Raw genomic sequence first — 14306 nt, 5'->3', positions numbered from 1 at the left:
GATATCCAACGCGGATGTTCACCAACCAATGGAAGCAACCAGCGTCAAGAGAAGTCCGACCGGCCCTTGGTTTCTCCTCATCAATCAACACATCATCATAGCAGCCCGAGAAGTGAGGAAAACACTTGAAGAACTCCCAGCTCTTACGAACTTGAAGTTCTCACTGTACATCAGTGAATGTCTTCCCAAACCACTTGCTCTTTTCTAACAGCTGCACAAAAGGAATGGAGGCATCAATAGTACTAGGCACCGACATCAAATCAGGGCGGTGAAGAACGAGCCACGCCATTAGGTATGTATACGGAAGCTCGACCTTTACAGAAAGAAGCTCGGTTGATGGTTCAGAACCCACATGTGTAAGACCATCGACCATATACCTAAGCCCATAATGAATGCCGGCAACCATCACCGGAAGCAGAGAAAGCTCCTTCCCGTGAGCTAGCTGGACGGCGGGGAAAAGGACCTCAATAGGCAAGGCGTTAGAAAACTAATATAGAATGACGCACTTCTTCAACCAGAGGGCGAGATAGCCCGCCAGCAGACTCCTGGGCTGAATGGATTTCTGAGCGTGACAAAGGAACGTCTGAAACTTGGTCCCCGTAGGAAAATCTCCCTCGGCGTTAGTGGTAGTAAAGGAACGAGCTTCAGCCTTCTCCATTAACTCATTGATGGTAGAAGGTGTCAAAGGGGCCAACTCACAAACAGCTCGCCCGAACTGCTCTCCAGATGCTAGAATAAATAATCAGCGAACTGTTTCAAACTGATCTGCCTCTTCCTCTTCGCCAGAGGACTCACTTTGATTAGGGATGTATAATATTAACACGTAAGGTCCCAAAATGTGTCATACATACCGGGAGAATCTTTCTTCAGCCACTCTAACTGTAGGTTCGAAGGAAAGTACTCCTGATACGGATAGTCCTCCATCGGAAGGCTAGAAACTTTATGCATCTCATGCAGAGATAAGCCCAACTCTCCACTACAAGTCAAGAAAGTATTACTGTCAAGGATATATGTCTCCAACAACGCTAGGAAGTGGCGACTGCTGATAGGGAATCCATACATGGTGGCTCGTATGGGCGCATACAACCCACTGCCTCTCAGATTACTCTCCCAACGTCCCAAGACATAACTGGTCATACGAGTCCACCACTTTTTGGGTGGCGAATAGGCCCAACCGAAACATCTGAACTCTGTCGGAGGTAACTTCCTCCCAAACTTGGCCAAACGATTCCTCACAGTAGGGGCGGCTACTGACACCTCGTCTGGTGGCACGGTATCAAGGCCCAGGATCCCTAGTCGAAGGCCGTGAATATAATTATATCCATCAGAACATGGGTCTTATGATGGGAAATAAATCCGCAATGAACTTGTTCATGGTCATCTGTAAGATTCCAGGACATCTGTCGCCGCACAGCCTGTGTCTCCAAATGAGCGAGAGAATGCTGATGGGGAATAGAAGGGATGTATAGAAGGAGTCCTTCATCATTATTCAACCAGTGCTCGTCATCAAGAATCAGCTTAGTTGGATCCTCGACATGGTCTCCAAATAAATAACCAGGCTTCTCTAAAGCCTGAGTAGAAATAGAGTCTTCGGTGAAGGTAACATCGGTAATCAACTGACGCAGAGAACAGCGGCCCTATCTCGTATCAAGCGACAGAACTCCTCGGAGCGACTCTTATCAAACTGGGGGGTCGGACCAATGGCCTGCCTATCGACAACAAAAGAAAAACTCTCTTCACTGCAACCGCTAGTAGCGTGAGGAGGCAGGCTATCCGCGGGGAATTCAACTGCAGCAAAACAAACGTGGAATCAGAAAATTATTCATGAATTATACAATGATTGGATTCATCTCACAAGCTAGCGAGATAGAGTCATTCATTGAGTGATTGGCGAGACGATTTCAATGTCTTACACTGGAAAAACGGTATGCATTATCACATAAGCAACATGATAATGTACCCCGACCCACGCAGTGTAATACAACACGAAATCATCCCAATATACCAAAAGACGTGAATTGGTCAGGCAAAACATGTCATTTGAAACCTTGTTCCCCGCGAAGGAGTACGTTGGTTCTTCCCGAATGACCCACAAAGGGAGCAAACGAGGGCATGCTAGAACCACAAATCATCTTGAAACCTCGATCCCTGTGAAGGAGGACGTCGGTTCTTCTCGAATGACCCGCGAAGGGGCTAAACGAGGGCATGATAGAACCACGAGTCATCCCGAAACCTCAGTCCCCACAAAGGAGGACATCGGTTCTTCCCGAATGATCCGCGAAGGGGTCAAACGAGGATACAGAAAGCACAAAAAGCTTACCCACGTAAGAGGACGCTACGGGAGCCTCCCTCTCGCTATGCTGAGAAGAAGAGCGACTCCTATGGAATTGCGGTCGGCGCGGAGACATGGTTAACCTACAACGAAAATCAACGGATCAGGTACAATCATAAATCCAAGTACCCGAAAATTAAAAGGGAAATTATGAAACAACGAAAATCAACGGATCAGGTACAATCATAAATCCAAGTACCCGAAAATTAAAAGGGAAATTATGAACTTTAACTAAAGTCCGATCAGGTACAATCATAAATCCAAGTACCCGAAAATTAAAAGGGAAATTATGAACTTTAACTAAAGTCCTTTAAACAGAATAGGATTTTATAGTTGAAGTATAATTAAACCTATGAGTTTTATGCATGCAAACAATGGGTTTAAGTTGCATTTAAACTCTTCATGATTAACTTTTGGGTGAAATACCCAAAATACCTCTCATGTTCAAGGTTAAATTTTAGACACGAACACATTTGAATTTGGCCATGATCGAGGAAGGAAAACCACCATCCTCAATATCCAACCAATTTCAACCACTTTTTGCAAATAAACCCCTCAATAATTGGTGGTCTTTTTGCATGAAACACCACTTAAAGTTGTGGCCAAATGGGTATACAATCCAAGTCCCAAAATTTTAGTCCACTTTTGCATAAAAGCCCCTCAAAATTTCAGCCCTATTTTACACAGAAGTCCTCCAAAATTTTGGCCTTGTTCATGCACAAAACCCCCGAAAAATTCAACCACTTTCAAAACCCATCATCAAGATTTAATCTTTGCATTACATACCCACACTACAAGAGTAAAGTTTCAATCTTTCTTGTAAAACATATGGATTCTTAATTAAGAATGCAAGAAAGAAAAAGAGCTCTTGAAGAGAAGCTTACCCAAACCAAGAAGCTTGAAAACCCAACTCAAAAGTCCAAATCTTGAGCTTGAGGATGCAAAAAAAAACCCTAGCTTTGAGAGGAGACAAATTTCTTTTGAAGAATTTTAATGGGTTAAGAGGTCTTGAAGAAAAGAAATAATGGGTTTTGGTAAGAGGAGGAAGATGGAGGAGTTTTAGGGGGGAAAAGGATTCTAATTTGAAATTTTGGGAGAGGGGGAAGTAAGAGTACACAAGAAAACAAAAAAAACAAGGGGGTGTCTCGGCCAAAGCCGAGACACCCACGGGTGTCTTAGCCCAGGTTGAGCCCCCCTGGTGTTTTTCACAACCCTATTTCACCTAATTTCACCGGTGATTGGTTATTATGATGAAAATCAATATAAAACAACATCGGGCAATCCAAAACCCTAGGTTAACGCCGGTCAACACGTAACCCTAGGTCAACGCTAGTCAACGTGTTGCGATAAAAAAAGTCAATGCTAGGTGATCCGAAACCCTAGGTTAATGTCGGTTAACGCGTAACCCTAGGTCAATGGCAGTCAACGCGTTACGATAAAAAAGTCAACGTTGGGCGATCCAAAACCCTAGGTTAATGCCGGTCAACGCGTAACCCTACATCAATACCAGTCAACGTGTTATGATGAAAAAGTCAACATTGGACGATCCGAAACCCTAGGTTAACACCGGTAACCGTGTAACCCTAGGTCAATGCCAGTCAATACGTTGTGACAAAAAAGTCAACGCGTTGTGGCAAAAAAGTCAATGCGTTGAGGTAAAAAAGTCAACGCGTTGCGATAAAAAAGTCAACGCTAGGCAAACCGAAACCCTAGGTTAACGCCGATCAACGCGTAACCATAGGTCAACGCCAGTCAACGCGTTGCGAAGAAAATCAACGCAAGTCAATATATTGTGATGGAGATGGTCAGTTCAAAGTCAACTCGACGACACGAGCCAAAATCAAATCATCAGTTTTGATTCAAGACTTCGACGATGGGCAGACGATAAACACAGCGCCGGGAGAACTTCAGCTGTTCGTCAAAATATCGAATAGATTAAAAATCAAAGGAGTCAAGAATTAAAACTAACTACAGGTCCTTTTACATCGACTGAAGGTTGGACCAACCATATCCAAAGTATTTTAGGCTCATCTATAAAAGATACGAGACTGAAACACTTTGGAGGGGGTATTTATAGGCATCAAAAATTACCTATATGTCCCCGTACGCAACTCGAGACAGAGAGAAGATGATGAACATTTCTATTCAAGTCACAGAAGCTCATTTGATGATGGCAAATGCATGAAGTGAGTTGACGCACCATGCGAAACGACGGAACTTCGGAATAACGGAAACATAAACTGATCGGGAGCTCCGTGTCACTTTTGAAAGACAAAATGCCCCTTGTGTCCCATTTACTCTACATGTGATTCAATCATGGAAGCTCGTAGATCTCCTCATCAGGTTTCCAACACATCTTGAACCACGTAATTCTGAGTTTGGACAGCAAAGATACGACGAAAACAGACGAAATGCACGAAACTAGGCCCTGAGCCAAACCGAGACACCCATAGGTGTCTCGGCTTGGCCAAGACACCCAAAGGTGTCTCAAGCAAGCAGAGACACCCAATGGTGTCTCGGCCAAGCTGAGACACCCACGGGTGTCTGCAACCCGAAAAAGCTGATTTTGGCAGTTTAAAGTTGTTTTTCGATTGTTAACCGCCTGGATTTATTTTAAGTGATCTGATATCATTCAATAACATGGTTAAGTGGTTACAACTAAGGAAAAGAGGGAATCGGTCATTCTTATCTGAAAATAGGGGACCTGAAGCCTATAAATACAGCCTCAGGGCCTTTATTTTTTCAGATCTAGAATTCTCGAGCATTGGCGAAGCCCTGCCGAACTAAAGACTGAACGAGTACGAATTTCAGAAGAGAGGAGGAGATCGGAGCTAGTTCATCAGTATGAAGAAGAAGAGGTCGTCAGATCTATAGTTCCCGCGTTCTTCCCTTGAGATTACCCCATTGCGGTGATCTCGAGAAGAGTGATTATCTTATTGTTGCCGAGATAATTGCTTCAGCTTCTTGATTCCTTCGCGAATCAACATAGCTCCGGATCTGATTTGATCATTTGGTAGTCCATGAATATCAACGTCCCCATCATCAGCCAAGAACGCACGCAACCAAGAGCAGATAAACGAATCTTGTGTTTATTTTCAAGAGGGTTGTAATTTTTATTTTTGTTATTTGAATTCATTGTAAACGACTAAAGTTATAATAAAATCAATAATGAAGGTGACTTTCAAGTTAAAGCCTTGTAATTCAAGTTGGTGGAATAGTGGTTGAAGCCTTGCAATTCAAGTTCAAGCTTCATCCGCGAGTGTACCAAGATAGAGCTTTGTTGAAGATCACAAGCTTGGTTAAATTTAGTTTTAGGTTTTATATTATGTGTGTTAGTATTTTAAGCTCAATCATATACACACATACACGTTAATATGAAATTACATATTTCATATTTATTATTGTGATTTGGTCTAACTACTTAGATATGAAACAAATATATTTTCATAACTCATATGTTTTATTTTCTATTGTATTCGTGAAAATATTGCATTCTCAGTTTATGGACTTAATAACAATCATATACATCTTTTATTAAGTCTACATAATCATTTTGTATTATTTCAAAACATGGTTAAGCTAAAATATCAAAACTCATATGTTCACATTTTCATGTTTTGGACTATTTTGTAAAATAATGATTTTTCACAAATGGGAAATGTAATTTGGAAAATTCTTTTTGTAACATGTTCATTTACATGTTTATATACATTTCCTAAAGTTTCATTATTTTTGGACTTCATTTGTTATTTTTAACATATTTTTAAAAGTCTCAAAATCTGTTTCATGTATCAGTTTGCGGTCGACCGCCACGGTCGACCGCGCCTGTGTCTTTTGCTGAGTGGGCTGCAGAAACTTTCGCGGTCGACCGTCACAGTCGACCGTCAAGCAAAAAATTCCTACAGTCGACCACCATGGTCGACCGCGTAAGTCTCTGGAAGTTTTCTGGGTTTCTTAGCTGGCTCACGGTCGACCGCGAGTTTTCCACGGTCGACCGCCGTTCACCCCAACGGCTCTTTTTGTACAGATTCGTATTCCTGATTTTCTGGGATTTTTATTGTTTTATTTAGGGTGTTGGTTGTTGGTTTCTCTTCCTATAAAAACCCCTCAACCCCTCTTCTACCAAGGAGAATTGGAGAAAGTTTTAAACAAGTTTAAGAGGGTTTTACAGTTTGTTTAGTTTGTTTTTGGGGTTTGCGTTTACAAAGAGGAGCTTGCATCATATGTTGAGGAGTTCATCTTTAATATCTTCTTATCCTCTCTTTGTGTTTATAGAGAACTTTTCTAACTCTTTTCTCTAGCAATATTATTATTGATTTTCATATTCTTATTATTGCTAGTTTGTTATTTGAGTTAAATTTGATTTTACTCATTGTTTACACACACCCACATTGAGCTTATTGTATTTACATTCATAGTATAATTTGGGTTGTGGGGTTATAACAATTAAGTGTGAGCTTTCATTGTGTTCCCATCCATATTAGAGAACAATCATTTATTGTAATTGTGCTTATTGTGAGATTCACTTTGTAATACACTTGTACACCGAGAGAAGTGTGTGGCGAGAGTCGGGGATCGTCCCAAGAGGAGTGGCGTCGGTTGACGAACCTAGGGAGAGGTTGTATCCGAGCACTTGAGGGAGACACGTTTAGTTCAACACTTGATAGGGTGTAGAGTGGGATTACAAGAGTGTTGATTGTAGAGTTTTCGGTAAACTAGAAAACCGAGTGTGAGGTATAAACGTTGTTTGCGTAAGCGTAGAAAACCCGGTTGTATTAGTGGATTTCTCCCCAGGAGTGGGGAGCGGAGACGTAGGACGGAAGGTCCGAACTCCGTGATCATTTGATTGTGTTTGTGTGTGCTTTGGCATTCATTTATATTTGTGCTCATTGCTCATATCGCCTTGTCTCATTAGTTAGTCTATCCACCTCTTTGTTTACATTATTTACCCATGTGCTGTTTATATATCCTTGCTCATATATCTCATTGCTAGGATATATTCATTAGTTCATATTGCCTGTCCTAGCTCATGTATCTTGTTGTATTTTATACTTGCTAGGATAAGTTGTTAATTAGTTTTTAATTGGCATAAAATCAGATTAGATTAGCATAAGACCCTAATCACCCCCCCCCCCCCCCTAACATGAACCCCGAGCAATTACTCGAGCTAGGTGTCGTACACGAGAAACTGTTGTAATTGACCGCTTCGGACGGTGAATTGGAGTCCAAGAGCCTGTCAAGAGTTCACGCTTACAAATGTGTGACTTTAAACGCGTGACTCTTGAGAACGCTAACAAGACGGCAAATCCCCCTGAAAGAAACATATTCATTTGACGATGACAATGTTATACCAAGGAAGTCTTGCCAACACACGATAGGTTGCTCCGATCATTTGACTGATGAGTTGTACTATCAGGCTGGGGGTACGAACAAGTCTCGGAAGAGAAGTACCCATGAATCGGAGTCTCACTGCCTGTACGCCAAGCTAATCAGGGCAGTATTATCAGCATGTAGCTTCCCCAAGACCGCTCTGCAGAGGGTCTCGGTATTTGAGAGGATCTCTAACAGAGCGACTAAGTCCAAGCCAAGATGTTTCCGCAAGAAACAATCGGCCGTTCAAGATGACGACCTTCCGGAAGTCACAATAAATATGGCTGATAAGGGAAAGTCAACTCGACCTTATAGCTCCGACCCCCTCGTATCGCATCGTCTAACTCGGCTACGCGCAGGGACCACTAGACTCAGGGACTACCAAAGAATGCAGAGAGGGTTATCCTCGGATGATGAAGCATCAGATGCTAACTCTGTAGTCGCTTCTGACAATACAGTATCTAGCCCAGGGCAATCCCGCGAAGTGTTTATGATTAACACCGAGGAAGTAACTAAAATGGTTGAGGATGCTCTAGCCAAGCAGAAGCAAGTATTTAAATTCGAAATGAAATGGCTATGTTACGGATGAGGGAAGAGCATGACCAACAAATCCGAGCCTTGTCGAATTAGATAGGTGAATCCAGTCGTACTAACAACGTTGACCAAGAAGGTAGCGATTCAGATGTGGATGAACGTCTTAATGCTGAGAACCCTCCCGTTGACCAGAACACTGAGGGTGGCCCTACTGAAGACAATAACACCGGGGGTGGTCCCGCTAATGATGACAACAATGGGGGTGGCCCCGTTGCTCCTCCTCAGAATCGACCAAGGAAAGATACGAGCGAGGATGAAAAGATGAAGGATCTTGAGAGCAAGATCAACGCTCTAATGTCTGCTCAAGAGGTGAAAAGGACCGGCATTCCATGTCCCTATCCAAGCGAGTGGGATTCACGCTCTAATGTCTGCTCAAGAGGTGAAAAGGACCGGCATTCCATGTCCCTATCCAAGCGAGTGGGATTCAATAGCATACCCGGTGAAGTTCAACTTGATTAACTTCACGCCGTTTGATGGGAAGGGTTCACCTATGCAACATCTGACCTATTTCAAATCCTACTTGAGTATGATCTCCGACAATGAAGCATTGATGGTTCGGTCATTCGTTGGCACCCTTCGCGAGCCCGCCTTTGATTGGTACCGTCGTCTTAAGTCTGAAAGCATCAACAGCTAGGATGACCTAGAGAACCTATTCCTTGCTCACATCTTTGATGATGATGTTGAGGTATCAATCAGGACACTCTTCGATGAGAAGCAAAAAGACGACGAGACGGTCGACGAATTCGTTAAGCGCTTCTGGAATAAGGCGATGAACTGTCGGGATCAGATCACAGAGGATTTCATCCTCCAAACCTATCATAACAACCTCTCTTTAGATGTATTAGAAGTCATGGGAATAGCACCCTCCAATACCTGGAAAGAGCTGAAGATGCACGGAGAGTGGGCTGAATGCTTCCTCAGAAGGAAACAGGCCGAGAGAAGCCAACCGATGGCTAATCCTCCGAACTCAAGCTTCGTCTCCCGTAGAAAGGGGAAAGCACCTGTAGCAGCTGTTGATGCTAATCAAACGTCACAACAACAATCCCGGAGACAACAAAAGACTTCGGATTCGAGACTCCAAAAAGAGTACTCTTTCAAGGACGAAGACGTTCCAGCCATATTCGAATCTCTCCTTGAAAACAACAAGATCAAGCTTCCACCTATCGCAAATCAGGAGGAAGCTGATAACATTTCGGATCCAAAGTATTGTGCATACCACAGGAGGATTCTTCATTCCACCAAGGCTTGCTTCGCTCTCAAGAATAGCATCCAAACCTTGGTTGAAGCCGGCATCATAACACTAACCTAAGCCCAATGAGAGCGGCGACACACCGAAGAGTATACGAGTATAAACTGCTTCTCATGACTCTGAAGAGTATACAAGTATAAACTGTTTCTCATGACTCCAACAGGTATATGAGTCTAAACTATTCCCTTTCTTTCACGGGAAGTTCCTAGATAATCTTATATTCTTACGGATAATTCGAACATGCGATTGAGGACAACATACTCCTCATTACACCCGGTTTTGTAAAGAAAGCTGGGGGTGGATAATTCATGTGACGGGAAGTTCCCGGAATAATGTTAAATGTAATATTCTTAGGGATAACCCGATCATTACGAACAAAGTGATAAATACTAAACTCCCACTGTGATTTCCGAACACTCTTTTGTTGACGACTCATAGTCTTCCACCACAAAATCCCCCACCGATTAGACTAATTGACGGTGGGACCACCAAAGTTATTTTCGGTTGGATCCACTTAAACTTCTATGCGTTTGTGCACTCAACATTCCCATTATTAAATTCCGGACATAGTACTTGGAATTTTAACATCTTGATCATTGATGACTGTCAAACCCCTTAGTGTTAAGTACTTGTCACTTAACACTAGGAATTTCCTATGAGTGATTTATACTAATCAACACTCCCACTGTAATTTGTACTCCCACTCTCACTGTTCACTTGGTCAAACCTTCCTACAGTTAGGACCACGGTCAAAATCCCCTCTCGATTCATCAATGAACGCGAGGTCCACAAATCGAGTGATCAAACCTATAAAAGTTAGGGACATCTCCCACTCCCACTTTCACTCGGTCAAACATTCCTACAGTTAGGACCACAACCAAAATCTCCTCTCGATTCCTCCAATGAATGAGAGATCCACAAATTAAGCGATCAAACCTTCCTATAGTTAGTATCGTCTAAAACCTCCCATTTGGTCAAACCATCCTACAGTAAGGACCAAAACCACAAATCACTCTCGATAAACGAGAAATCCATCTTTAGTTCGGTAATCAAACCTTACGACAGTTAGGGTTATCCGAATCTTTTTGATTCTCGGAGTGGAGATCCCACTCTTAGTTTCTCCTTGTCCGGATTCTCAAAGTGGAGATCCCACTTGGAGTTTCCTTCGCAACTGGAAATAGAATATAAAATTCTTACTTTTTAGTATCGGGTTCGTCTTTGCCCCAAGACAGGACACCACATTTTCAACTCTCATAATCCGTGTTTCACACGCACGGGGAATTTTATCCTGAATCCTAAGTAAGGATAAGTCAACGCCTAATACGTGTTGCCGGTTTAGTCTTTCACCGATTGAAAAAGACACCAGAATCCGAGTCTGGGGAATTTTATCCCGAAGCCTAAGTAGGGATAAGTCAGCGCCTAACACGCGTTGCCGATCAGTCTTTTACCATGAAAAAGATAAAAGCCCACATATTCAACATTGTGGCAGGTTGTTATTAATAACACCATAATCTGTGCCTTACATGCGTGGAGAATTTTATCCCGAAGCCTAAGTAGGGATAAGTCAGTACCTAACACGCGTTGCCTGTCAGTCTTTTGCCGTAAAAAAGATAAAAGCCCACATATTTAACATTGTGGCGGGTTGTTATTAATAACATCATAATCTGTGCCTTACACACGTGGGGAATTTTATCTTGAAGCCTAAGTAGGGATAAGTCAGCGCCTAACACGTGTTGTCGGTCAGTCTTTTGCCGTAAAAAGAACAAAAACCCACATATTCGACATTGTGGCAGGTTGTTATTAATAACACCATAATTCGTGCCTTACACGCACGGAGAATTTTATCCTGAATCCTGAGCAGGGATGAGTCAATGCCTAACACGCGTTGCTGGTTAGTTCTTGACCGTAAAAAAAACAAAAGCCCACATATTCGACATTGTGGCAGGTTGTTATTCATAAAGAAAAAATTCGTGCTTCATACGTACGGGGAATTTTATCCCAAATCTTGAGCAGGGATGAGTCAACGCCTAACACGCGTTGTCGGTTTAGTCTTTCACCGATTGAAAAAGACACCAGAATCCAGTCTGGGGCATTTTATCCTGAAGCCTAAGTAGGGATAAGTCAGCGCTTAACCCATGCTACTAGGTGGTTCGTTCCCGTGAAAACGACTGAGTCTACGTATTCAGCATCTTAGCGATAAAAATCCATGCCTTTTTATGTATGGGGAATTTTATCCCGAAGCCTGAGTAGGGATAAGTCTACGCCTAACACGCGTTGCCGGTTTAGTCTTTTACCGATTGAAGAAGAAACCAGAATCCAAGTCTGGGGACTGTTATCCCGAAACCTAAGTAAGGATAAGTCAATGCCTAACACACGTTGCCGGGTAGTCTATTCCCGTAAGTAAGACGAAGTCTACGTATTCAATATCGTAGCACTAAGAGAGTTAACTCTTTTAGCATAACATCACATGCGGAACAAACTTAAACAATCTGCATGCAAGCCCGATTCAAACGGTAATCGGTAAAAGCACGTCAAACCCATTGAAGGCTGAGGGTTTGCCAAAACCCTAAAGTCTACGCCTAACACGCGTCGTCGTTTAGTCTTTTCACATGAGAAAGACGAAGTCTACGTATTCAATATCGTAGCACTAAAAGAGTTAACTCTCTTAGCATAACGTCACATGCGGAACAGACTTAAACAATCTGTATGCTAGTCTGACTCAAACGGTAGCCGGTAAAGGCTCATCAAACTCATTGATGGCTAAGGTTTTGCTAAAAATCTTATAAATACGAGAGTCATTGACGCATCAGCTCTATTAGTTGGTCTCGTGACTTAAGCATCTCATATCATCAGGATAAGATCCATATATGCGGATGAATCAGCTTTAACAGTTGATCCTACAGCCCCAACATTTGGGACCACCACGCTCCAATACCTTAAGAGCTTAAACTGTGTAGACTCCAGCAAACATATAAGTATAAACTATGTTAACACCGGTCAACGCGTTATAGCAAAGGTTAACGCTGATCAACGCGCTACAGTAAAGGTCGTTGCCGGTCAACGCATCAGCAATTTCGCCAAAATAAGGCAAAGGATGATTCCAGGGAGTTCAATCGCATTCAGATATGAATTTCTGATGAAGATGATCAGTTCAAAGTCAACTCAATGACACGAGCTAAATTCAGAAACCTACGCATCAACTTCAGTTCCAGATTTCGACAACGGTCAGACGATAAACGTAGTGCCGGAAGAACTTCATCTATTCAACAAAATACTGAATAGGATGAAGGCTGAAGAAGTCAAGAATTGAAGTAGTTCACAGGTCCCTCTACGAGATTGAGGAAAGGGCCTATCTTATCCAAAGCATTCCAGACTCTTCTATAAAAGAACCAGTCTGAAATACTTTGGAGGGGGTATCTGTAGGCATATAAAAATACCTATAGGTGTCCGCACATAGCTCGAAACAAAGAGTGGACGATTCAAGAAGAATTATCCAATTGGCCGCTGCGCACGTCAGTCAGCTCGCACACGTCAGTCAATGCGTGTACGTCAGTCAACACGCGTACGTCAGTCAACGCATGCACGTCAGTCAACACGCACCTGTCAGTTAGCCCGCGCGCGTCAGTCAGCCACAAGTGACCAGATGCACTCGTCAGTCAGCTCGCGCGCGTCGGTCAGATCCAAAGTGCCCGACGTGCCTGTCAGGCAGATCCAAAGTGCCCGACGTGCCTGTCAGGCGGATCCAAAGTGACCGACGCGCCTATCAGGCGGATCCAAAGTGACCGACGCGTCTGTCAAGCGGATCCAAAGTGCCTGACACACCTGTCAGGCAGATCCAAAGTACTCGACCCACCTGTCAGGCGGATCCAAAGTGATTGACGTGCTTGTCAGGCGGATCCAAAGCGACCGACATGCCTGTCAGGCGGATCCAAAGCGACCGACGCGCCTGTTAGGCGGATCCAAAGTGACCAAGATGCCTGTCAGGTGGATCCAAAATGTGTGCCGGACAGGCGGATCCAAAGTGCCCGACGCACCTATCAGGAAGATCCAAAGTGCCCAACGTGTTTGTCTGGCGGATCCAAAGTACCCGTCGCATGTCGGACAGGCGGATCCAAAGTGCCCGACGCACCTGTCAGGCGGATCCAAAGTGCCCGACGCGCCTGTCAGGCGAAACCAAAGTGATCGATGCGCCTATCAGGTGGATCCAAAGTGACCGACACGTCTATCAGGCAGATCCAAAATGCCTAGCGTGCCTGTCAGGTGGATCCAAAGTGCCCAATGCGCCTGTCAGGCAGATCCAAAATGCCCGCCGCGTGCCGATCAGCGCCAAGTGACCGAACACACTCATCAGTCAGATTGCGCACGTCGATCAACTCCAAGTGCCATAAAGAACCTAACGAGTGCATGAAATAAGTTAACAAAGCATGCAAGTCAACGGAATGACGAAATATGCAATACAAGTCCGGAGAAGTCAGATAGTGTCGAACACCTCAAAGTGGCCCGCAAAAAAAGAGGCATTTAGACCATACTACAATTTGAATCTGAAGAAACTCAATGGATAAAAGTTGTAGGTATCTTCATCAGATTTCCAACGCATCTTGAACCAGCTCAATCTAAGATCGAACGAGAGAGTTAAGACCAAAATACCGAAGGTATCTCAAACTAACCCGCGCGCCGACGGGTCGGACCAATCTGACCCGCGAGCCGGCAGGTCAGACCAATCCAACCCGCGCGGTGGCGGGTCGGATCAATCCGACCCGT

Source organism: Asparagus officinalis, chromosome 9, assembly GCF_001876935.1.
Source record: "Asparagus officinalis chromosome 9, Aspof.V1, whole genome shotgun sequence".
NCBI classification, from domain to species: Eukaryota; Viridiplantae; Streptophyta; class Magnoliopsida; order Asparagales; family Asparagaceae; genus Asparagus; species Asparagus officinalis.
The sequence above is the reverse complement of the archived record's forward strand: the minus strand, read 5'-3'. Positions refer to the sequence as shown.